This window comes from Apodemus sylvaticus, chromosome 10, assembly GCF_947179515.1.
Source record: "Apodemus sylvaticus chromosome 10, mApoSyl1.1, whole genome shotgun sequence".
NCBI classification, from domain to species: Eukaryota; Metazoa; Chordata; class Mammalia; order Rodentia; family Muridae; genus Apodemus; species Apodemus sylvaticus.
In genome coordinates, this window is record NC_067481.1 from 94,418,014 (window position 1) to 94,443,806 (window position 25,793).

Sequence of the window (25,793 nt, forward strand, 5' to 3'; positions counted from 1 at the left end):
GAAATTGTTGCTTTTGCCTCGTTGTTTTGTAAGGATCCATGAAATGGTGCTTCACAATTTACCTACAATAGACACAACCAATCACTCCCACTACTAAGCCTCTCTCAGTGCTTGCCTTTCCCTAATTATAAATGGAATTATTTATAAATGCCTCAGTCTCCAGCAAGGCTGCTGTGGGTTAAACATGTTAACTGCCTTGAAGCCCCTATAACATAAAAGTGGTTCCTTCCTGTCTGAGTTTTGGAAGCTTACAGCTGTGGCCCCTTCCCTAGCCCTACTTACAAACTGTCAGAACCAGGGGTTTCCCATCTCTTTGCACAGTTTCAATTCTTGAGTTTAGTTGTGTCAAAATATATTTTTTTAATGGTAGAATTAAAATATTACTTTACAGTCACATTCTGAAACAATGTTGAGCAAGTTCTTCATGTAGATTATTTTAAAAATAAAACTATAGACTTTATTCAAATATCACCAGATTTGCCACTAAAATCCCTTTTCAATGCAAGATATGACCTGCAATCCCACAGAACATTTATGTGTGGGTATATTAATATATATAAATATGTGTGTATATATGCATATGTGATTGTAAATGTAAATGTATGTACACATGTATGTGTATGTAGGCATGTACAGTATGCATTTACACATTTATATGTGCATATATGCATTACATAAGTGTGTAAATTCAAAGATGTGTATATATATATGCATGTATGTATATACACATGTGTTTCCATGTATGTATCTATATGTGTGTATGTATGTATGTGTATGTGCATGTATGAATGTATGTGAATATATGTATGTATGTATGTATAATGTGTGTATGGTTTTGCATAGTTTTGTGTATATATATATATATATATATATATATACACGCACACACACACACACACGTGCATGTGTGTATAGACATTTTGCACTGCTAAGGGAAGAAACCCACAGACCTGCACACGCCAGGCAAGTACTCTACCACTGAGCCACACCAGCAGGACTCATCATCTTCTCAGTTCACACTCCGGGCTCATCTTACGTTTCCCCATTGTTAGTCCTGGATTCTGTTGTTTCCAAGAAGCCTTAGTTTCTCCTATTGCAATATGATACTTAGAAACCAAGACTTGGGTGCTGAGTATGCTCATTATTACAGAGCTGTGTTGCTTTTAGCCCCACTTGGCATGACCTATGTAGTATGCATGCATGCATGTGCGTGTGTGCGTGTGTGCGTGTGTGCGTGTGTGCGTGTGTGTGTGTGTGTGTGTGTGTGTGTGTATCCATTATCTGTCATCTGTCTAACTCATCCTTCATCATCTGTCAAGCACATGCAAGTCTATTTTGACCTCTCTCAGTGAGCAGCGCCAGGTTCGCCCTCGTATCCCTGCTCGGCCTGCTCGGCTCTTCATTCTCTGGCAGCTGGAAATGACATCGTCTTACCTACAGCACACTTACTCATTCACTTCTAGTTGATATGGAAGTTGATTCAGATACCTGAATTTTTTTTCTTTTGTATTTTTCTCTCATACAATACATCCCAACCACGGCCTCCCCTCACTCTGCTCCTCCCAGTTCCCAGTCTCCCAGCCTCGCCTCTCCGCCAGATCCACTGCTCCTCCATTTCCCTTCAGAAAAGAATGACATCAATCAAGCACAGTATAGTGCAGGCTCCATGACGGCTGCTTCAGTCTCTGGGAGCCCCTCGCTTAGCTGATGGGCCCTGTTCTCCTGGTGTTCTTGACTCTCTGGCTCCTACAATCCTTCCTCCCCGTCTTCTGCAGAGTTCCCAGAGCTCCACCTAATGTTTGCGGTGAGTCTGTCTGCGTGGATTCCCATCAGCTGCTGGAGGAAGGCGCTCTGGTGGCCACTGGGCTACAGAGGCCTGAATTTTCCTTTAGACTTGGAAGTTCTGATGTCATTAGAGACACTCACTGGGTCATCTGATGAGACTTTGCTGGACTTCCCTTATGTTTATTTGTAAGGACTTGCGTATACAGCCACTTTCTAATCCTGGAAGACTAATGATCGGGGAGGGTGATAATGCATGAGGCTTTGTGTAAGCTGAGTATCCTAAGGCCTTAAAGAATAACAATGGGTTCTTACTACAAATAATTCTTTATACATCATGGATACGCAGGAGCCACACTCCAGCTAAAACAGCTGTCAGGTTGGCTTGTAGGTAGCTTCATGCCCCAGCTGCTCCTTTTTGCAACATGATCTACTCAACAAATCAGCCCCATTGCCCATGCCCACTGAGCCCTGCTGTTCATTCTGTCTACAGTGCTCAGTGCTTCCATTCCTTCTACAGTGCTCAGTGCTCCCATTCCTTCAACAGTGCTCAGTGCTCCCTCTGCTACTCAAGTTGATGCTAATCCTGACAGAGCTTGCCAGATCCCTAGAACCTTTCATGATCCCTCTTCCTATTGGAAGTTACCACCAGGTCTGTCTCTTGTGTCCACAATTTTATCCATGCCCGTCCTCCTCGCTGCGAGTGAATAGACGAGGACTATTTCATGCATGCTTGTCATCACTGCCGTGTGTGAGCGGGTGTGGGACGCAGAGTTTCTAGGTTGGGTCTCTTAAGCCAGTGATGGGCTTTTCTGCTCTTCCTAACTAGCCCTCCCCAGCCTTCAGCATGTAGAACCTGGGGACTCCCCACCTTCAAAGGTGATAGAACCACAGGACAGAGGGAGCACGGGTCCCTAACTGTCCATGTCATGTCCGTATGAGACTCTTTTCTAAGCCAAAAATAACTTTTACAGTTTGGTGAGATGCTGGGTCTGCCCATTAGAGCAGAATTACTTTGACAATATACAAAGGAAGCCTGTTTCCCATCAGGACCTTCAATCAGGTCTAGAACTGGTTTTAATAACAGCTTGCTCACCATGCCTTCCGGTGGAAGTGCTCCCAGGGGCTCCTCCATCTCTGAACTGTGAGGTCCCCAATCACATTCCAGCTCACAATCAAGACTCAGTTTAAAAATCATTGTTATTCTGAAATTTCCTCAGTCCCTTCAAACTAGGTAAGATCTTCTGTTGTCGTCCTCCCAAATCTTGTGTTACAGATTTCTCAGAGTTGTAATATAAATAATAAAATATAAATAAATAAAATTATATAAAAAGCCTTTGTCACAGATTTATAATAGTCTATTTTTACACACAGGATTTTGCTTGCCAGTTATTTCCTAGAAGGGATGGTTGAATCTATGGGTTTGAAACAAGAACATCTCTGCCAGTAAACCCTAAATGTCTGTCTGCAGCCTAGATCTGTGTACTGGGAGTCCCAACCACAGACAATTCTCCCTGGTGGTTTTTCCTAAAGGAATTCTCATCTGCTACCTCAAACTCTGCACATTTCCTGAAGCCTTCATGCTATTCCCTCCAAATGTTTTATTTCTGTGTCAGTTAAGTTGGATAGTGACACCATCAACCACTGGGTTTTGTAGAGGCCAGTGTGAATACTGTTGTTGCGGCTGTTGTTATTTTTAATTCTTGTTGATTTAAAGCACTAGGGACTGACCCTAGTACCTTATACATCCCAGACAAGAGCCCTTCCAGTGAGCTATATCCCCACCCCGAGTGTGTGATTATAGCATGTCCCAGATGTTCACAACTGTAGGTGGAGGCAGGCAGAGTACTAGTTTTCACTTGCTCTGCTATAACAGTAACTGGCCATGTGCCCGCACCCTGGGGTGAAGCTCACACCTGCCCACCTGCTCCTCCTGCATTTTTCTTTCAGGCTTCTGGGAGCCCCTCCCCCACAAGCCCTGCTCCCCTCCAGGACCAGCAACTACCACTCATTTGTCTCCCTGCTAGCTTTTCCCCTGCAGCTTTAAATAAACACATTTGATTAGGAGAATGTGCCTTTCTCTGTCAGTAATTTATTCCCTTCTATGCAAATTGACCAATTAATTAAAAAAAGAAAATAAAAACCCACAATTCAGATGAGTGATCTCCTGAAAGAAAAAAGGAAGAAGCTGTTAGCAAATTGGTAGCGTGCAGAGAACCCTGGATGCGGAGGCAGACAGACACAGCTTGGAATCCCAGCCTCACAGCTCTCTGGCTATGAGATCATAGGCTGGTCCCACTGCTACCTGCAATTCTTTCTCCACTGGAAGTTAGTGCATTATCGTCTGTTTCATAGATTGTTAGAATCATCTGAGGAAGGGTACAGATGTTTGGGGGAATTCAGGGATGTTCTGAAAATAAGGGGAAAATAGCCCTTCACACAGGATTTTAGGATGGCAAATCCCGCTCCAATCTGTGAGTTCTCTCATGGGCTGTCAGGTCTCAGTACAGAGCTCCTGGCTCTGCTGTGGGTTGATTCTGACTCCTGAAAACAGATATGCTGAAGTGCTAATCCTCCGTACCGCAGAGTGGGGCTTCACTTGGAGAAAGGCTCTTTGTAGACAGTGGAACGGAAATGAGACCCTATGAGGACGGACTTGGGTCTGGCACTGTTACCAGACTTAGGTCCACAGCCTTTGTGCCCCAACAAGGCAGGTTTGCCTCCTGTCCTTGATGACTCCATTTTAAAACCCTAATTAGTGACAAAAAGCAGGGGGAAGTGATTTGTTCCCTGTGGCTGCATTGGGGAAAGGGACACAGAGGTTCATCCACCCCTCAGGTCTATCATTCATTTGGGGTCTGACATGAGTTTAGATTTAGGCAGAGGGACAGAGGTAGGCAAAGCTAAGCAGGGTCAGTCAGGCTGTGGTTGGCCACCGTCTTTGGCATGTGGCTTCCTTTTCTCCACTCTCCTGCAAGGCAGTCTGTTAAGTTACTAATCTCTTAGCAGGAGAAAAATTCCCCACTCACTGGCCCAGATTTTAGGCTTTCTTTTCTCCCAGAATGAGATTCCTGGGGGAATTCCAACTTCTGGAGTCAATTGTTCCAAGAGTCTGACAGCCAAAACTGAGGACACAAGTGTTTCCTTAGAATGTCTTCCTCTCTGCCAGGCACGTTGCAATCTCATAGGTATCCTCATAAGAAAGGACAGTTGGAGACAGAGAGAGAGATGGAGTAAATGCCCTGGGTAGGCAGATGCTGGATAACATTTCTGTCTTTGTTTGATAACAATTGTGATAAGCCATGGCCAAAGGCTACTTGGGGAGGAAAGGGTTTATCTGGCTTATCCATCCTGATCACAATCGGTCTCTGAGGGAAGCCAGGGCAGGAACTCAAAGCAGGAGCCTGGAGGCAGGATGCTGCTCTCTGGCTTGCTCTCCACAGCTTGCTCAGCCTGCTTTCTTACGCAGCACAAGACTGCCCACCAAGAGGAGGCACACATCAATCATCTATCAAACAATTGCCCCAAGACTTGCCTACAGGCTGATCTGATAGAGGCTTTTTCTCAGTATAGCTCTGTCTTCCCAAAAGAGGCTATCTTGTTTCTCCCCGCAGCACAATAGAGCTGACCTTGGGGGTTGGGAGTGGTGAACCAGCCCCAAGGACAAGAGCAAAGGATAGATAGCTCTGTCACTCATCTGCCATGAGGTGGCTTGGGTACAGAGGTGATGCCGCAGACACACAGCACACACACACACACACACACACACACACACACACACACAACAGTTGGGAGATCTGGCCCCAAGGTCATGAAAGCAGGAGAGCTGTCCCTGCCCCTCACTGGTAGGGAAGCCGAGAACAGGCCCTGCACCTTGACTGGATTACACTGGGGAGTTGGCTAACTAAAGACAAACAAGAGCATGATGGGAGCTCTAAGAAGAGTTCAGACCCACAAGGCAGAAGATCCATCTCACCCTGTAAGTCTCAGAGGAATGGAAAGATTTCACAACACACAGTTGGCCATAATGCTTGCCTGAAATCATAGCTGTCTTCGATGCCCTGGTGGCAAAGAATGAAGAAGAGGATCTTGCATCTGGAGCAGGAGAGGATGTGGGGCAGTAGGGAGAAGGGTCACAGTTAGTTAAGGTGTACCCCTTCCTTACTCAGGTGGGGGCATTGATGGCCTTGGCTGTGAACTTCCGTGGGAAGTGAGAATTGGGGAGGCGCCATCCACCTAGAATCAGATGTCTGGGGAGTCTTAGGTTGGGCATGTCTCTCCCTGGAGTTGCAAGCATCCCAGAATCCACTGAGAGGGTCAAGACAGAAAAGGCTGCTGAGTGACTCTGGTCTGGGCTCTGGATACCTGGGAAGCCTGTAAGAGGATTTCAGATTTACCGGCGAGCTCGCTCTGTGGGGCTCTTGCCATTTCTGTGAGCTGTGAAGAGAGGCTACTGTGAGTGGCCAGGGCTTGCTGAGCCCCTGTCCTCTTCCTAACAGCCGCCATTAGCTGCCTGAGACAAGCATGGAAGGAACAAACCTTCGTTTGGACAAAATGATCCGGGACGCAAGCTCTTCATGTATTTGCTGCTGGCTTTCAATCTCCTCTTTTGTAATCACGAGAATTAGTTAAAACGGCATTAGCAATTTGGGCTTGAAATCAGCAAATGTAGTTGGCATTTAATTAGAAGAGGAAAATCTTTTAAAGTCATTATTGTGTTTCTGTAGCAGCGGGAGGAATTCTTTTAATTAGTTGTTCTTTGACCCTTTCCCCAGCTCCACAGATGAAAGCCGGCCATTCTGGGCTCAAGCCAGCCCCAAGTCCACTTTAAGGCTGATGCAGGGCCAGCTGCTGGATACTCCTCACTGGTAGGGTCACAGTACCCTTCAGGTCTGCATCTTAAAGTATGGAAGAGGGAGTGAGAACCTTTTGCTTAGTTTCCTCTAGCCAATACCATCTTGCAGGTTCCGGAAGAAAACTTTCTACCAAGGCCTAAAAAATCCACAGCTGAAAGGCACACTATGGTTCCTCTGCCCTGAAAAGTGGGCCTTTCATCTGGGCACCATGTCTCCTGGGGCTGACTGGATCCTTTGCAAATAAATTTCCTTTCCCCAAATGAAAGGACCAGATGTGTTTCTTCCCATATTCATGACTCAAGCTGAGGATTCGCTTCCCCGTATTTTCCCCGGAGAGTGCTCTATTTATCTGGAAGAATGTAGAGAGCCTTATGGGGTGCCATGCCTCCTGGCAGGAACTTGACATCGACCAAGGTGAAGTTCCCCTCCCAGCCTTTGAGTGGGAACTCCTGGGTCAGCCATAATCCCCTCCACCTAGGATGGAACGCTCAGACAACGGTGAAGCCCATTGTTCTTCAAGGACCTGCAGTTTCCTGAGAGACACTAGCCACCTGCGGAGCAACCGAACTGGAGTTTCCAGCCACTGGGGGAAGGGCTCCCCCTTCTCCGCCTGCCTATATATTTGGAGATCCCCCATTAAACTTTGAGCCTTGATCAGAAAACCTTTTGTCTTGGCTCCATGTTCTCTCTCGCAAGCCCATTCTATCCCCAGCTTTCCTTCCGGGTAACCCGTTCGGTGTAACTGCAGGCAGTTACAGAAGAAAGCTCTTAAAAGTCAGTGGAGGTCAGGTTGATAGCTTAAACCATAAATCTCAAATATTTTCACACTAAGTTCTCCTGAAGTAATGATTATTTTTTTATGAAGCTTGTGTCAGATATTTTAGGCTGGCACATTTATTTTTTTTTATTTTTATCACTATTACTTTATTTTGTGTGCAAGGGTGTTTTGCCTGTGTGTGTCTGTGCACCACAATTTGTGCCTGATAGGACCAGAAGACATTGTAGACTGACTACTTACAGAAGGCTATGAGCCGTCATGTGGATGCTGGGAATTGAACTCCAGTCCTCTGGAAGAGCAACCAATACTCCAGCCCTGCTATACACATTTTTAAAGCACACATTCAAATATTTATAAAAGATATACTATTACTTACTGTATGCAAGTTTGTGCTTTAAATATATGTGCTCGGAAACCCTGGAGCCTCTGTTAGCTATTTCAGTTCTAAAAGAGACATAATATTTATATGTACAATGATTCAATGCTTACACCCATGTCTGCAGACCACAAGAGAGTAACAGGGCTTTCTTCCTTTTTCAATGCTGGCCATTTCTGTGTATTCCTCTGGTTATTTTAAATTACACCAGGGATGGTTGTAGACTATAAGTTACCTGCTGGGCTCTAGAATACTAAAAGGACATTTTGGTTGAAAAGTGTGGACTAAATGAATGGCAGGACCATTTATCTAAACCATCAGCCTAATCAACGTGTATCAGTAGACATCTGATGTTGTCACGTAGTTCAGATAAACCTGACCATGGGACCACTGCTCTGGATTCTAGTTCTAAGTCTGAGAGTCAATTAGCCAGTTAGTCAGTCAGTCAGTCAGTCAGTCAGACAGACAGACAGACAATCAGTCAGCCAGTGAACCCAACTGAGCAGTCTACAGGAAAGTCTGCAGGGTGGGTGCTTCCTCTCTCGCTACAGGGCTTCACTCCAGTGGCTCCCGCTAGAGAGATGTCTTCATCTAGGCTTTCTCTTGACTGGTAAGGGGGTCTTTGTCCTCTGTCACAAGGTGTAACCATAATGTCAACCCTCAGATACAGTTCTCACCTCAAGGAGACAATTTATTCTAAATCTAAATACAAGTGACCATGGCCCTGGAACAGAGACTCGGGTCACTCAGATTCCAGGTCTCAGGATGGTAATAGTTCCGTGAAGGTTTTATAATAACAGATCAAAGAAAAAGTGGAGACACTTTTTAAATACGCTGGTGGAAACATCAGTGGCTTAGGCTCCGGAAAAGTCGAGAGCCACCTCCGCTGAAGGCCTGGAGTCCCTTCTGAGTGTGTGCTCAGCCTTTTGGTTGCTGGAAGCCAGAGCTTTGTCCATTCCGAAGGACTTGCCTAATCCCAACAAGGGTGTCAGGTGACATGCAGAGGAGAGCTTCCAGGGGGCTATGACAGCCCGAGGTAAATTGTCATCAGACTCTGAAAAGTCCCAACCTGTTCGCATTGGTGATGTTCTAATAAGTTCCTCAGCCTTGCAGAAAGGTCAGTGTGGGTGTAGTTTGGTCCTTAACAGAAACATTCAAACCCAGCAAATATGCTGCATAAGAGGCCAGCCTTCCCTCAGGGATCATTCTGGGGAGGTGAGAAACAGGCTGTTATTGATGTTTTTAAAGGGCTCAGAAGCAACAGCTTCTGAAACCGGAGCTGCAACCATTCAGCCAGACCACCCTGTCTCCCTCCAAGACTCTCTCTCCCTAAGCTGAAGACACTCGGTATAAAAGGAAAACTAGTTAACTGAAGACCATTAAGGTCTTCACAGCCTCGATGGGATGGCCAGACAGCAACCCCAGGCTCAGAGCCACACTGCAGGGCACCCCAGAGGAGGCCGACGCCAAGGACCACATGACGGCCACAGCATCAGAATGGGAAAACCAGAGGAAACAGAAAATGTCTCCCTCTCTAAGCCCAGACCTTAAGTAGGTCAAACCTGTTCAAATTAACAAAAGAACACACTAAACTGGTTATTAAAACATTCCACAGTTACAGATCTATTTTCACCTGTGAAGTGACAGCCGGAGTTAAGAGTGCAGTCTTCTCTAAGCCTCTTCTTTTGTCCGGTCATAGCTTGAGCTTATTTGGAACACACACAAAGCAGCAAAACCAAGCTGTGTTACAAACCTCTTCAAAGAATGAGAGAGGTCTCTGTGATGGCGGAGGTGCTCATCAACCCCTGTTGTTCTTCGGACAACAACAAAAGTCCTGCAGCCACCACTTTTTCTATCTTGCAAAGGGGTGTTGTTTTTCAGTCTTGAAAAATTATTGGTGGGAGTCTAGAATAACACAGCTACTTTGGAAAAAGAGTCTCTCTCCTCAATACAACTAAGGGTCCAATATGACTAGCAATTGAACACTCAAGTAATATGAAAGTACATATTTGCCTACAAGAATATCTAGTAACATTTTTTCACAAAAATCAAAATGTAAGAAGTGGTGTTTATCAGTAAGAGGGTGAATAGATAAATGGAAATATTTCTGGATAATGAACTGAGAGAGAGAGAGAGAGAGAGAGAGAGAGAGAGAGAGAGAGAGAGAGCACTATGACTCTATGCAGTGACACAGATGAATCTCAAAAACATGCTCAGTGAAGAAACCTGATTCCAAAGCCTGTCTGACTCTAGTTTTGTAAAGTTCCATGAGAGGAAGGAATAGGAAATGGTTCATGGTGGCCCCTGAGGAGGGCTGGGGCTGTTAACTGGGAGGAGAGATTAGAAGGCTCTAGGGTGATAGAAATTCTATGCAACTCAGTGTTTCTGTTTTACATGGCAGATGTTGGGGGTGGGGGTGGAATGCATCAATGAGTCCTTAAATGTTTGTGCATTTAAAAGCATAAAATATCTCAAAGAAAAAGAATCATAAACAATTCTGGACCATGCAAATACTGGACAGTAGTTAATTATGTGTATAATGCACAGCTCAGAGAACACTGTAACAATATTTGCAACTTACTTAGCAATGCATAAAAATTAAGATGGAGGGATAGATTGGTGGGCAGGACAGATAGGCTATAAGAGAAGGTAGAGGAGAGTTAACAGTCTAGGAGGTGGCACCTGGCAGTACACTGCACAGTCATTTACGGTAAACCTCTCCTAACTGTCATTCGGTACCACTGTGCCTGTAGCGCTGTGCACGCTACATTAGCTCTATGTAGAGCTGTAGACATTTGTTTAAGGAGGGCCAACCTTAGAAGACGCTCAGCGCTCCCTGAAAGAGCAGTCGTCCTTCTGCTACTAATACCTTAAATGCTTGAGCTGCTTAGCAAACGTGTTGCTTGTTAAGCTATAATAATCTTATGAGATCTGAATCACCCCTGGTTACAGAGGATCGGATGGAGGTTCAGGGAGCGCTCAGATAACGTGTGTACATTCACATAGCTGCTTGGATAGAAGCCCAGACCTGAGCTCAGCAGTCCGCCTCTGGCACGCATACTTTGTTTCACACTGTTCAAAGCTTATCCTTATAGATGTTAGCAACTATTTTAAATCCTAGGAGATAAGCTTGGAAAAACAAAAAGCATGTCTCCTTCTCTGACTGCAGACTCAGAAGTCCACAGAGGCAGGGTGACATTGGGACAGAGGGCTTTGCTCCTTCACACGTGCACCATGATGTGGTGCTGAGAATAAAACCCAGGTCTTCTAGAAGAGCAGACAGTGCTCTTAACCACCGATCCATCTCGCAGCCCCCTTCCTTCGATTACTCTGGCCTTAAGGCAACGACTGTTGTGGGGTTGAATTATATCTTCATACTATTCAACCAGTTCAAGTCCTTAGGATGTATGACTCCATTTGGAAACTACGTCTTTATAAATAGTCAAGACTAGGTCATTAGGGTAGACCTTAATCCAATGTGGTTTTCATTCTATTGTTTTGTATTTTATTTAGTTATGTCATAGGAGGGGGGGAGGTGCTCATGCCACTCAACATCCAAGTGTGAAGGTCAGAGAACAACTTCCATCACACAGGTCCTAGTGCCTGGAACTCAGCTCTGCAAGCTGGGAGGCAAATGCATTAACCTGCTGAGCCATCTTGCTGGCCCCTTGGTGAATAGTGTGAGGATACAATTCAACCCTCCGTAAGGCCAAACTAATCAAAGGAAAGGGGCTGGAGAGATAGATCAGTGGTTAGGAGCAGTGTCTGCTCTTCCAGATGACCCGGGCTTGATTCTCCTCACCCAGATCGTGGTTCACACATGACGCTCTAAAAGGAAAATTTGAACACATGGATGGAGAGATGGGTACATGTACAGGAGCCAGCACCATGTAAATATGCAATAGAGATGCAGGGGATGCATTTATAGGCAAAGGATTGCCAAAGCCTGCCAGCCAGAAGCTATCATCGTAGTAGGCAACAGACTCTCCTATGACCCCACCCTACCCCTCCCCCACACCTGCCCTGCAGCATCTCTAGCCTGGACTTGAAGCTCGCTGTTGTTGAGCATCTAGGGGATTCTCTTCGTTCTAGAAGATAAACAAAATAGACTCCAAGCAATTCTTACTGTCAAGGCATTTTACTGTGGAGCTTGTGTTTAGGACCTTCTATATATGAACACACACAGGTGCGCGCACAGGCACGCACACAAAGTTTGTGATGCATGTTGAGGTGATTGTTTAAATATAACATAGTGATGAAATAGGCTGCCAGAGGGGCTGGAGAGATGGCTCAGCGGTTAAGAGCGCTGACTGCCTTTCCGAAGGTCCTGAGTTCAAATCCCAGCAACCACATGATGGCTCAGAACCATCCGTAATGAGATCTGACTCCCTCTTCTGTAGTGTATGAAGACAGCTACAGTGTACTCACATATAACAAATAGATAAACCTTAAAAAAAAAAAAAGATATAAGCTGCCAGAGAAACTCAACTTTGAAATCACAGCAAAGATTGGGGGTGTAGGACTTATTTTGCAGAAATACATTTTGTCAGGGCTTGAGTGGTGACTCAGCACCGAGCACAAAGGACTGGGGGATTTGATTCCCAGCACCACCTAGCGGCCCTCAGTCATCTGTAAGCATGCACCTCCTGCACACACTGATGTGCAGGCAAACCCTCACATACATAAAACAAATAAACAAACAATTTCCAAAGAAGAAATCTGTTTTACAAGCGACATCTCAGACATCCTCGGTGTGGAATGTAGCATCACAGAATTCAGGGATTCAAAAGACAGCGTTTGATAGAATCATCACACGTTCACAGGACGGTTCTATTGTGTAAAACAGGCTAGGCTCACTAAAGGAGTAAGAGATTCAGAGGACATAAAAAAAAATTCCCACTTAATAAGATGCCCCACCCCCATTATCATTCTTTCCATCATCTGAGTTCCTGTGTGCCCAGCCTTGAGCAAGCTGTGCTAATAGTGTGTATCAGGCAAGACACATCCTTTGATGGAGTAGAATCTTTGCAAGGAACAGGTTTTGAGTAATGAACTACATTTCCCAGCCTCCTTTGCACCTAAAAGGGATTGTATGCCTGAACTCTGACCTATGGAATGTGGGTAGAAGTATATGGAACTTTTCCAATAGTCTGGTTCTTAATTAAATATCTTTTATTTGTAAACATTTATTTGTAATTATTTGTCTATGCGTCTGTGTATGTGAGTGCAGGTGCCCATGCGCCAGAGGCCCAAGGGCAGCAGGAGATGCCACCGGACAAGGGTGCCAAGAACCAAACTTGGGCCCTCTGGAAGAGCGGCACACAGAGGCTTAACCACAGAGCCATCTCTCTAGACCTCAGCCTGGTCTTTATGAACTACTTCACACTAGAAGTTTAACTTCAAGACCTTTAGGGCTTTGTTATTATTAGAAATCTGCTAGCAAACTAAGAAACAGGAAATAAGTTCTGCCTGGTGGTGGAAGGCATGGTTTCTACTCAAACATTGCCTTTCAGAGGTACTACTGAGAGGCTGGAGAAACAGGTCAGCAGTGAAGAACACTCGCCACTCTTCCAGAGGACCAGACCTAGGTCCCAGCACCCACATCGGATGGTTCCTAACTGCCTGTAACTCCAGCTCCAGGGAGTCCAACACCCTCTTCTGGCCTCTGAAGGCATTAGCTACACTATACATACCCACACCCAGACACATAATTTTTTAAAACTAAATAAATGAAATAAATGTTTTACTAAGATGAGGAGGGGCTTCTAAGAGGAAAAGCAAAACAAAAACAAACACACCAAAATAAATTTTTTTATCTGAAAATGGCAGGGGTGGGGGGTGTCCCTTCATGTTTCCCAGATGACACAGGACAAATCAGGGTTCCTTTCGGAGGTTACTAGTCTTATTAATAAGAGTATATTAATAGACTCAAATGGAAGCTTGGGGACAATTTTATTAAAATTGAGAAGAAAAACGTCCAGGCAAGTTGGAGGAGGAGAACGGGGTGGGGGAAGCTGTGCTGTTTAAGCTGGTGTGGGGGTCAGACACACATGACAGGCAGGATTTGGGAAAAGAAAAAGAATCCCAAAGCATCAGAAAAGACAGACTTAACTTCTTATCATTGGTGTGTGTGTGTGTGTGTGTGTGTGTGTGTGTGTGTGTGAGAGAGAGAGAGAGAGAGAGAGAGAGAGAGAGAGAGAGAGAGAGTACACACAGGATCTGGAAAGGAAAGGAAACTAGCCAGCCACACCCAGGCCTGTGTGCAGGCGAGGAGAAGACAGAAGAGAGCCCAGGTGCCCATCACAATGGGTAGCCCTTTGTGTGTCCTGCAGACACTGCATCGCTCTGCAGGAGCCGGAAACCACCAATGCAGCTGAGTGCAGGCAGCCACATGGGGAAAAAAATCTCCGTGTAATGAAATGAGGGAGAGAAATGGGGAGCCAGATGCTGTTGATGGCATAGTCCTGTTTATTTTTCTAAAACGCATTACTTGCAAAATAGCACGCTACTCAGTAGGTTAAAATGACGCCTACCTAAGGCTGAATGTAAGACACTGTATTCTGGGTACATGGGGGGTGGAGTGACAGTAGAAAGGAACCAGAGAGGAAGAAGAAAGTTTAAAGAAAGGAAACGGTGGCCAGGTTAACAGTCCAGGCTGCATGATCACAATGATCGTCCGTCCTGCTCGTCCGTCTGTCTGGCATGCATTGGAGAGAGGGGTGAATCTGCTTAGGAGGCTGTCAGCATAGCTGGGGTGTGAAGGTGAGAGTCAGCCGGAACTCTGGTGTAATGATATCAGTGGATCCTGAGGGAAGATTAGCGATGGTGGAGCACGGGATGAGTTGAATAGGGGTGAGAGACACCAAGAGTACTTCTAACACCCACTGTGTTGTACCAGTGGACCCTGGAGGAGTGCGATGTTCAAGTGTCCTTTTGGTTGCTGCTACGGGAGTAATTAAATCACTGCCGTGTCCAGGGTGAGGCATGGAAGGTTTCCATTGCAGATAAATGTTAGGCCATAAATCCGAGCACATTCCTTCTTTAATAGTACACAAGCTGCTTTGCTGAGTCAGCCTTTAAAACATGGCTGAGATGACTCAACAAAATGAATTTCTGGACTCAAGAGGAGAGCAAATAGTATTTATATTCCAGGAGGTTTAGGGTTTCAGCAGACCCAGAATAAAGATGAGGTTTTCATTTGGAGTGTGAAACGATTTGAAGCTGAGATTGAGTTTGAAGTTGGGATTTGTTTTTAAATCTCTAAGTTACCAATTGGAATTTGAGTACAATATTTTATTCCTCATTGCCTTCAACTTGAGTAGCAGGACTATAGTCCTTGGTAACACAATGCCAGAGTCTTCTGAAGGAAAGAAATGGTTCATGGCAGTCATTAAAATCTTGTTTCTCAAACTTTTGATTCACAAAACAGTTGGCAGATCCAGGGATGGAGGCTGGGTGGACATCAACTTGACTGGAAAGACTTAAAGATCAGCAACACTCATCTTTGGATGATGCGCTAAAGTCCACAAAGGTTGTGGCGATTTGAATACACTTGGCCCACGGTGAGTGGTATTATTAGGAGGTGTGGCCTTGTTGGAGGAACTGTGTCACTGTGGGGGATAGGCTTTGAAGCTCCACCCTGTCCAGAAGAGTCAGTTTTTCTCCTGGCTGCAATCAGATCAAGGTGCAGAACTCTCAGCTCCTTCTGCACCATTTCTGCCTAGATGCTGCCATGTTTCCTCCTTGATGACAATGGACTGAATCTCTGAACCTGTAAGCCAGCCCCAATCAAATGTTGTTCTTTATAAGAGTTGCCTTGGTCATGGTGTCTGTTCAAAGCAATGGAAACCCTATCTAAGATAAAGGTCTTGCAGATACTAGGACGAGAAAGAGTGAAAACCAAGGAAGAAGTAGAGGAAGGCCACTTGGCTCACCACTGAGTTTGCAGCTTTAGCTCTGCCCCCAGACTTCACAGACTTCACAGAGCCTTGAACACCCCACCTGCATGAGCCTTCCAGAGTCTCGCCTGTTTCTTGAGTTATAAAATATATACATTCAAAGAAAAGGTCTCTGAGTGCTTTCCCTGCAGGCTCCACTGCTCTCTCCCTCTACCCCAGCTTTCCACGTTCTAAAACTCTTATCAAGTAGGCAATCATTGCCTCTCATGAACATACTCGATTCATGACCTTGAGGCATTCTTCATCAGGTATTTATCCAGTCATGAGGCCCAGGCTTTCCTCTATATAACATGCCGAGGCTGGGGCTGTGTGTCATGGAAGGAGTGTGAGCAGGTGCTGTGCTTTAAATGGAACATGTCCTCCATATGTTTGTGCATTTGAATACTTAATCCTCTGGAGGCAGCATGAGGGAGGTCAGGGCCTCAGTGGAGGAAGTGGCCGATGAGAGGTGACCCCTGAGGGTTGTCACTCAGCACCACTTCCCATGGAGTTCTCTGCTTCCCAGTGTCCAACATGAGAGCTAGCTGAACAACATGCTCCACAACAAAGGGGAGCCATGTCTCTCTCTCTTTCTCTCTCTCTCTCTCTCTCTCTCTCTCTCACACACACACATACACACACACACACAGGCACACACACACATAGGCACACATACTCACAGACACACATACACACACACAGACATACATACACATACACAGGCACACACACAGGCACACCCACACATAGGCGCACATACTCACTCACAGACACACACATACACAGACATACACATACACAGGCACACACACAAACACACACAGGCATACCCATACACACACAGACACACACAGGCACACACATACAGAGGCATACACACATACAAACACACACAGACACATACAGGCACACACACAGGCACATACACACAGGCACACACTCACAAACACACACACATACATACACACAGATACACACAGGTACACACACACAGAGGCATACACATATACAAACACACACAGACACACACACATACAAACACAGGCACACACACATGCACACACACACATGCACACACACACATTCACACACACATTCATACACACATAGGCACACACATAGGCGCACACACTCACAGACACACACATACACACAAAGACACACACACACAGACACACACACACAGACACACACACACACCGAGATGCTGCATTTGCTCCTATCTGGTACTGGGTCACAGTGCTATAAGAGTGACTAAAATACCAGCTGTCTCTGTCTGCCTGGAACAGTCCTAGAAGCAGCACAGATAACCCTGGATGTGATGTGCATGTGCGTCGAGTGTGTGCCCTAAAAGTTTGAGCATTAAGAGTCTGGTTTTCAGGATGGTGATGATAAGATCATAGAAGCTTATGGAGGGCCTCATGCAAGGTGACTAGATGATCAGGGTGTTAGCCTTGGAAGGAACTAATGTCGTTTTCATGGGACCCTAATTAGTTCCTGTGTGAATAATTCGTTGTGACAGTGCCCTTTCTCTTTCTCTAGTTCCATTCCATCATGTGAGCCCTCATGTTTGGGGGCACTGTTTTATAGGCTTAGATTGTTATATTTTTACTTTTAATACTACTTTTAATAAGGATTTTCAAATGCTTCAGCTCCCTTCTAGCGCACCATGCAAAGGTAGGGGAGAAAAGACAGTAAATAGGACAAGGGGGATGTGGGCTTGTTCAGAAGTAGTTTTGGGGGCGATCTTAATCTCCACTTGTCAGGCTTCCAGCAGTCCAGTTCAGTAGTCTCAGGACACCAAAACCAATCAGCAGCAGTGGCATGATCCAGCAGAAACAGCCAGGCTCCCACTGAATCAGCACCTGAGCAGGAGTGACCAGGACCAGCAGGGACACCAGGAGAAGTTTTCTGCCATACCTCTCTCAATGAAGTGAAGATCCTCAAAGGCGAAGATGAGAGACCAACAGAGCATTGCAAAGCTAGCTATGCAAGTGTGACGCCACTGCCTGTTGAGTCCTATTTACACTTCTTCCAAACATCATGTTCCTTGCCTCAGCAAAACATCATGTGAGGCAGCCTCACCACATGAGTCTGTATCAGTAAAACACCGTGTGAGTCTGGATAACCCGACATATCCAGAAACATCCATTTTACTCCAGTCATGATAGCACTGACCACATGGTGATCTAGCCAAACACCCTCGTGAAGCCAAAAGATGCATGTGCCATGCCCTAAATCTCCAAAACCTGTGAGCCTGCTTTCTTAATATTGCCCAGCCTCATAACAACAGGAAAGCTAATAGTCTTGCATCCTAGGAAATACTTCCATCTCAGGCTGACGGGCATCCCAGGAAAGTAGAGTCTGAGATTTAAAATAGTGTCTGTCATTTTCCAAATCTTGTTCCCTTGTTAAGTAAATATTTTACCATGTGCTCAGAAGTGTGGTCCCTCCCCCTCTCTTCTCAGTATCTCCACCTCCTCCCACCTCCCAGAAGACTCCCAGAAATCCTTGCAGCATCTTGTGGAATTTAGCTTAGAATCAAAGCATCTTGGCAGAGTCTTCCTGGTGATTCGGCAAAGCGCCCACATCTCTGATTGGGCACAGTCGGATCCCAGTTCCTGATTCTCCTGATGAACAGGAGTGCTTTGTGACAGAACTCTGGCTAGTAGCAAATGGGCACACAGCTGGAGGCCAAGGCCATGGAAAACTCCTCCTTCTGATGTTTTTAGTCTCTGGAATCCTCTGGCTCTATGGAGAAAGTTCTAAGAGCCAAAAGTAGGGTGATACACATAACGGGCCAAGACCCTGGGCCCATGGGGCACTGCTTAGCTAGGAACTTCTGTTAGAAGGTTTTCCTCCACGAGGCTCTTCCCATTTCTGCATGTCTTGTGAGAGGAGGCACTTATAACCTTCATTCCAGGGTGTCTTCATTACAACCCTGGAAGTTAAAGATGGGGTCTACTTCTGGAGCAGAAGACAGATTCACTCACTGCCTGACATAGTGAAGACAGTGTGTCCCCTTATAAGCAAAAGTCATCAGGTTTACCCAGCACTGCAAAAAGCTAAAGCCCCCTCCTCTGTAGTGTTTGGCCTTGGTGAGGTGCCTGCCTGGATCACTTTGCACAGCTATGTGGAACTGGTGTGCTTTTCTGTTGTTGGGACAAACACGCAGACCAAAAGAAACTTAGAAGAGGAGAGGATTTATTTAGCTCACATTTCTAGGTCCAGATCCATCACTGAGGAAGTCAAGGCAGGAGCTCAGGTAGGAACTGACTCTGAAATCATGGAGATATGCTGCTTAGTGGTTTGTTTACTGGTTTATGCTCAGCCAGCTTTCTTATCCAGGGACCAATGGCCTTGGGGATAGTACCACCCACAGCGAGCTGAGCCCTTCAATCGCAATTAGCAATCAAGTAACTACAGGCTTACTGGCTGACCAGTCTGATCTAGGCAATTCATTTGAGGTTCCACACAATGTATCAATTTGACAATAAAAACTAACCAAGATATGGGGCAACAGAAACCAAAGAGAACACAGTGCCCTGGCCCCTTGGCTGCCCTTGGCTGTACCCCAGGGGTCCTGTGTCTTCTGCCAGGAACCACAATATGGGAGTTACTAATACTGGGCACTTCCATGTGCAGACCAGAAGTGACTAAAGCATATTGATCCCCCTCTTCTTCGGTCCTCACTCCCCATTTCTCCCGGTCTAGGGGACTCCTCCCTGACCTGGGACTGGAGCTACAGAGTAGAGCACTCCTGGGTCCTACAGCTCCTGACACCTCCTAAGCCTTTCAGCTGTACTGGAGCGGATTCGCTTCCCAAGTATTCAGGACTTCCGAGGTCGGACGTGAAAAGCAAGGCAGAGACACCCCCCCCCCCCCCCGCCTTTCTCAGCTTTGGGCTCCCATGTTGGTCTCCTGAGGTAGTCGGGACCCCAGGGAGAGTGAGGGAAAGGAAAGGACAGACAATAACTAATATGTGGACCAGAGGGGTGGGGAATCAGCTTGTTTCTTGGGACAATCCACTGGAAAACAAAAGATGAAGCTGGTTTCAGTCAGAAAGGGTATCCCGGGTACCTGTGCTGCTGCTGGCATCCACAGGGGGTTGTGTGTGATTTGTGTACAATGAGTTGGTGCACAGGACAGGACAGGTCCCCCTCATCTGTTGAGGTGACAGGCATGTGCCCCACCTCCTGGTTTCCCCCCACCCAGAAGCTTTAGCTTGTTTTTCTTATTTTGTGGAAGAAGCCTTATGCAGAGATGTGCCCTCTTAGACTTGAAGGACCTTGCTGTCACATTGTAGCCACGGACACCATGCTGGGCTGCAGATCAATCAGCTCTGAAAGCCATTGACAACGCCATACACCCTAAGGTGTCAAATGTTCCACCTAGATTTAATTCTTCATGTAAAAATAAACATGTCCATCTCACTAGTATATAAGTTTGATTTCATGTTAATAAATGGCAAGTGTTTAAAAATATTTTTCTATGCTCTAAGTAAATGTTTGGTTTACTATTTTACACCTTTTACATTTTATTTCATTCATTAATTTATTTTTTATATTTTGCCTCCCTGCATATCTGTGTTCCACACGAATGTCCAGTGCTTCTCGAGTGAGAAGGAAATGCTGGATCCCCTGCGATGGGGGTTACAGGTGACAGTGAGCTGAATATGGCTTCTGGGATCAAATATATCCCTCTGGCAAGAACAAGAAGTGCTCTCATCTGCTACCAACTCTCCAGGCCTGTACCTACTTTTTATTTCTATTTATGCCTCTCCATGTACACCTGGGGTCATGCAGAAAAATCTCTTCGACATAAAGAGGTGTCAAATGGAGAGAGGTTAGACCCTGCCTTCAAGAGTGCCGTCCTTGGAAAATGCCAAGTGACATTCCCACACTGGATCTGAGTCTTAACTATGCTGACAAATGTTGAGCATTCTCACCACAGCCAACGCAGTTCTCTCTGAGGAGCAGAGACACCCAGTGTGTAGGCACCAGTGGGGAGCGAACGTGGGATCGATACCAAGGAAAACTCCTGAACAATTGGTGCTGGGTGACATCTTCCTAACAACAGTAGTTAGGACAAAAATAACCCTCCCCTTTAAAAGCACATCCATAGACAGTGATTGCAGTTGAAACTCTGAGGCTCTGTGAGACCTCGAGTTGCTCCTGCAAGGAGCAGGAAGTGTCTGGGACCTATGGCCAAAGTTGATCTGTGATTTTGTGTTCCAATTCCAGAATCTGAGTTCCAGAAAAGGCTCTGTAGGGAGGTGCCAAGTGCTCAAGCAGTAGATGCACAAGAAAGAGAGTGAAGATTATAGGATGGGAGGCAGCGTGTGCAGCCTCTGTAGACCCCACTTCAGATCTGAGCTCCTCCTTATAGAGTCATGGGTCACAGTCCTACTAGCTAACTTTAGGCCCTCTGTCTGCATACTGTCTTACAGTATCAAACACTTGTCCAGGTATTTCTCCTGGGTCTCCTGGCTCGATGTGGCCACTTGGCCTGACACTCTCAGCCACACTCAAGGCCAGACCTCACTTCTGCACAGCCTGGCACCCTGCACTGAAGGGACCCAGGACAGAGAGCTACAGAAGCTAGGCTGTGATAACCTTCTGAGGGGTTACTGTCTGGTTCCCAGCCACAGACAGCTACCTCCTGGGTAGAGGAGAGTGAAGCTGGTGTTGGCCAAACAGATGTGTTTAAGGAAGGTCTGCTTCCCTGTGGAATGGACCTTGGAGACTCAGTGGGCCAAGTCCTGGAGTCACTCAGAAATAACTCTGAGGGGGCTTCCCTCAAGCCAGGCCTTTGGCTTTGCTCCGGTCTGGAGGCCTTGGTACAGATACGGGCTGGCAGTAGAACCGGCGTCAGCCAGGTTGCCATGTATGTGTCAGTATCCTGAGCAAAACTGGTCCTCTTGATATTTCCCCAAGGCTCCAAATCTCTGAAATGCAGAGAAAAAAAATATGTGTTCTCCAAAAACCAGGGCTTGTGGCTTCGGGGCACATGCTCAGTTCCTGCCACAACCAACACTTGTTTTATGGATATGCCTACGATAGAGGGAAAGATGGGGTGTTTATTCTAGAAGTTTCTCTTTGAAGTAGCTTTTGTATCAGGTAGAGCTAGTTCATGCCCTGTCTCCACTTGTGTATCCCAAGGGATCTTGGGCACAGCTCTTGCCCTCTGGGCATCTACTTTCTCATCTGTGGATGGATTTGAACTTTGAATATCAATCTCCCTGAGCATTGTCAGTCTTGGCTGTAAATTGGGAATTGGCACCATTCTGAAAGTATCTAATGCATGCCCAGTCAACCCTTCTTGAACCCAAAAGATTTGTGATGAATATGGGACCCACTGAGGAGATGGGGGGTCGGGGCCCCCTCTAGAACTAGAAGATGGACATAGCCTGCAGGAAAGCCCCACTCCCGGAGACTGGCTGTAACTCCTTTCTGCCTTTGTTTTGACTAATGCCTGATGTAGCCTGGCTCTGCAGTGATGCAGAGGTGGGTGTTGTTGCTAGGCAACCGGGCTAAGGCACTAATCCTAGGAGGCCTTGGCTTCACTTGCTCCTCATTCTGAAGCTGCTGGCAGTGTTGACTTGGAAATGGCTGTAAAACTGAGCCAGGATGATGTCAGTACATTGGGCAACTGTTTGTGTGCTGGGACAATGGGGCTGCGAAAGCTCATTCCATTTTTTATAACAGCCCCAAGGTGCATGTTCCAGATTACTGCTATTTTACCAATGACAGTCTCAGGATGTAGGGACGAGAGAGGCTTATATGCCTAAATGGTTGTGGTGTTGAGGGATAAATCTGTGTGCATCCGACTTCAGAGAGGAGGGAAAGCTGGGCTTTGATGTCCTCCCTGCTACATCCATTGTCCACCACAATGCACTAACTGTAGACCATAGTGTGTACTCCTGCCTGTGTGAGTGGGCTAGACAGTGTCACTCGGTGCTACAGGACCTCAGAGAGTCATTCACACCTTCGTTCACACTGCTTCTCCCTCATTCTGTATCCGTTGCGGTTTCTCTACGTGTCCCGCTCTCGCTGCCCTCATCACAGGTGACCCCTCCCTCCTCCATGATCTGGCAGTCCCCCCCACTCCCCTTCAGGCTTCAGCCCTAACACCCACCCCACTGCCGCAGCCCTCTGTGAACCTCCCAGCCTTTGGATTTCTTCCTGCCCATTCGCATAACTAACTCCTCTGTTCACTGAAGTTCAGCCCTGCTTCCCCATATTACACTGTTCCAGCCTGGCAGACAAGGGAAATCATAGTAGACGCCTCCTGAGTGAATGCTGGAGAAGTGGACGTGTGGTTTATGAACACCTCCTGGGGCCTTTGATCTGACACTTGGGGAAAGCACTTCTTTGATATTTGATCTACCTCTGTTACGGGCCAAGTGTGCTGGGGGGCTAGCATAAGGGCTCACTTGCTCAATCGCTCATGCCTTGCCATTATCCCATTTTGAAGGTGAAGTCTTTGATGCACAGAGACAGGAAGCAGCTTACTCAAGGTGTCCCAACTTGTGAGATCCAAGCCCAGATTTCCTGGCTCTTCTGTTCTGCTCTGAGGTCCCAGGTCTCTTTAAAATGAAACTGCGCAGAAACAAGAATCCCTGCACGCGGGCACTGCTCATGGACTGCAGTTCAGAGAATGCAAAGATCAGAAAGAGGGCAAGCAGAGGAACAAAGGGTATGGAGAACAGTCGGCGAGGGGCGTGAAAGTGGGGTGCACATCCTGCCCAGCATCCAGCCCAGGCCTTGGGGCCAACACGCTCTGTAGACACCTCTGCCTTTGCCTCTGTGCCTCACCAACCTGGTAGCACTGTCCTAGGAGCTCAGGGGGACCCCTGGGACTGCAAAGGCTGCATATCCCTGGGTCAAAGAGATTTTCCCAGAAAGCATCTCCTGGAGAAATGTGTCCCAGAAGACATTAGATGAGCAGCAGCAGGAGGGGAGCCCTATGTGTGACAGCACTGGGGGCAGGGAGGACTTCCTCTATCTGTGACTTCCGGATGTCCAGCTGTTTTCACAAAGGACATACTGCCCGCATTACAGAGGGCCTGGAGTCCCAGTCATTCATTTATAGGCACATGTGATTTAATAATAAGACACCTCACTAGGCAACTTCACCACTGCACAAGCACCGTGTGGTCCCACAACCTTAGATGGTACCACCTACTGCACCCCTACATGACATGTGTAGATAACCATGTATACATACATGCATACACGTATGCACTACAGCCTAGTGACCTTAGGACCATGATGTGTAAAACATCATGGAATTGAGTCAAGCACAAGAGAAGCAGACACTGTAAGCCAGGAGGGTGAAATGAAAGCCGCCACGCGAAATCAAGGTCTGGGTATGATTTCTGTGACACCCAACAGCACAGGTGAGCCTGCAGATCCTCACACGGTAATCTGAATTGTCTGTACCCCATTTCATTCAGAGAATGTAAAAGCACTGGGTAGGCCCCAAGTGCATGGTCGCTAACAAAGGAAATGAATGAGAGGCTGGAGATATGGCTCAGCAGTTAAGCTCACTGGCTGTACTTCCAGAGGATCAGGGTTTGATTTCCAGCACCCACATGCTGTCTCACAGCCAACCCCACTCCAGTCCCAGGGAATCCAATGCTTTCTTCTGGCCTCCCACACATTGCACACATGTGGTGCATAGACACACAGGCACAGATAAATTTAATAATTAAAAATGGGCTTAAGTAATATGACTTAATTTCTTGACATGTTTTATAAAAGTCAAAGAAAAGAGGATGGATAAGATAAGATTAGTTAGAAAGCCAAGCATAATGCCACACACTTTTAATTCCAGCACTTAGGAGGCAGAGGCAGGAAGATCTCTGTGAGTTTGAGGCCAGCCCGGTCTAATATACTAAGTTCCAGGTCAGCCAGGACTACATAAAGAGACTCCCCCAACTCAATAAATAATAAATAATAAATAAACAAATAAGTTTTAATTTAAAAAGCCACAAACCCTAGTGGGGTGTTTGACATTGTATTTGAGATACTTGTGTGCCAATATCTGGTGTGAGAATGCTGTTGCAATACTTAGGGACCTGTCAAGGGGTCATCAGACATTCTGGTTCTAGTTTATTTAAACACTCCTAAAATGGACATGAACGAAGGGTAATTGTGAAGAGAGGAGCATCGGTAGTCTATGGCCGTCTACCCGGACCTGCCGCAAGCTAGCAAAGACGTGGTTAAGCCAAACATCAGATTCTATGACTCCCATCAGAAAACTGGCAGATGGCTACTTAGGCTGACAGAAAACAAAGTCACGGAAATATCAGAACAATTATTTCCCCAGAAATCTTCAAATCTGGTTTGAAAATCTTGCATCAAATTAGGAAGAAGGGCTACATATTTTTTGCTGTTCAGAGTCTAGATGATTTGCTAAAATTCATAAATTCCTTTCATCCTTGCCGTCTTTTCATTCTCTTTGGGGGCTGTTATGATTTAAAACACTGTGGCCATCTTTTTACATTCTTTCAGAAGCCATTATGATATGAAACACTGTTGCCATCTCGTTTTCTTTGGGAAGCCATTATGATTTGAAACATTGTGGCCATCTTTTCATTCTCTTTGGGGGCTGTTATGATTTAAAATACTGGGCTGGGAATTGGTTTTTCACCTTTAAGACAAATGTTAAATTCATGTAAATAAGCAGTTAGATCCACTAAAAAAGCTAAATCTGTAAGCTGATTTGCATTGTCAAGTTCTGGACAGATTTCCGCTTTGAAACCATAAATGACTCCATGACCTGTCACAAATCATAAGATCTTTCCAACACTGGACCTCAACAGAGTTGCTAACTCTGAAAAGCAAATGTCACCTTAGTCAGCATGAACAGACTGTGGTGGAGTCCTGGGCAGGAGATGACTTCAACCTTCATAACGCTTTAGGAAGTTCGGCCTTGATGCGGTGTGCACCCTGGTACCCTTTTTAAGGTTTTGCACCTGAGTTTCTGCACATGCTGTACAATGTCAGTTCACTAAACATGAGTTTGAGGTGGCAATCTTGCTGACGTCTATTGATTTT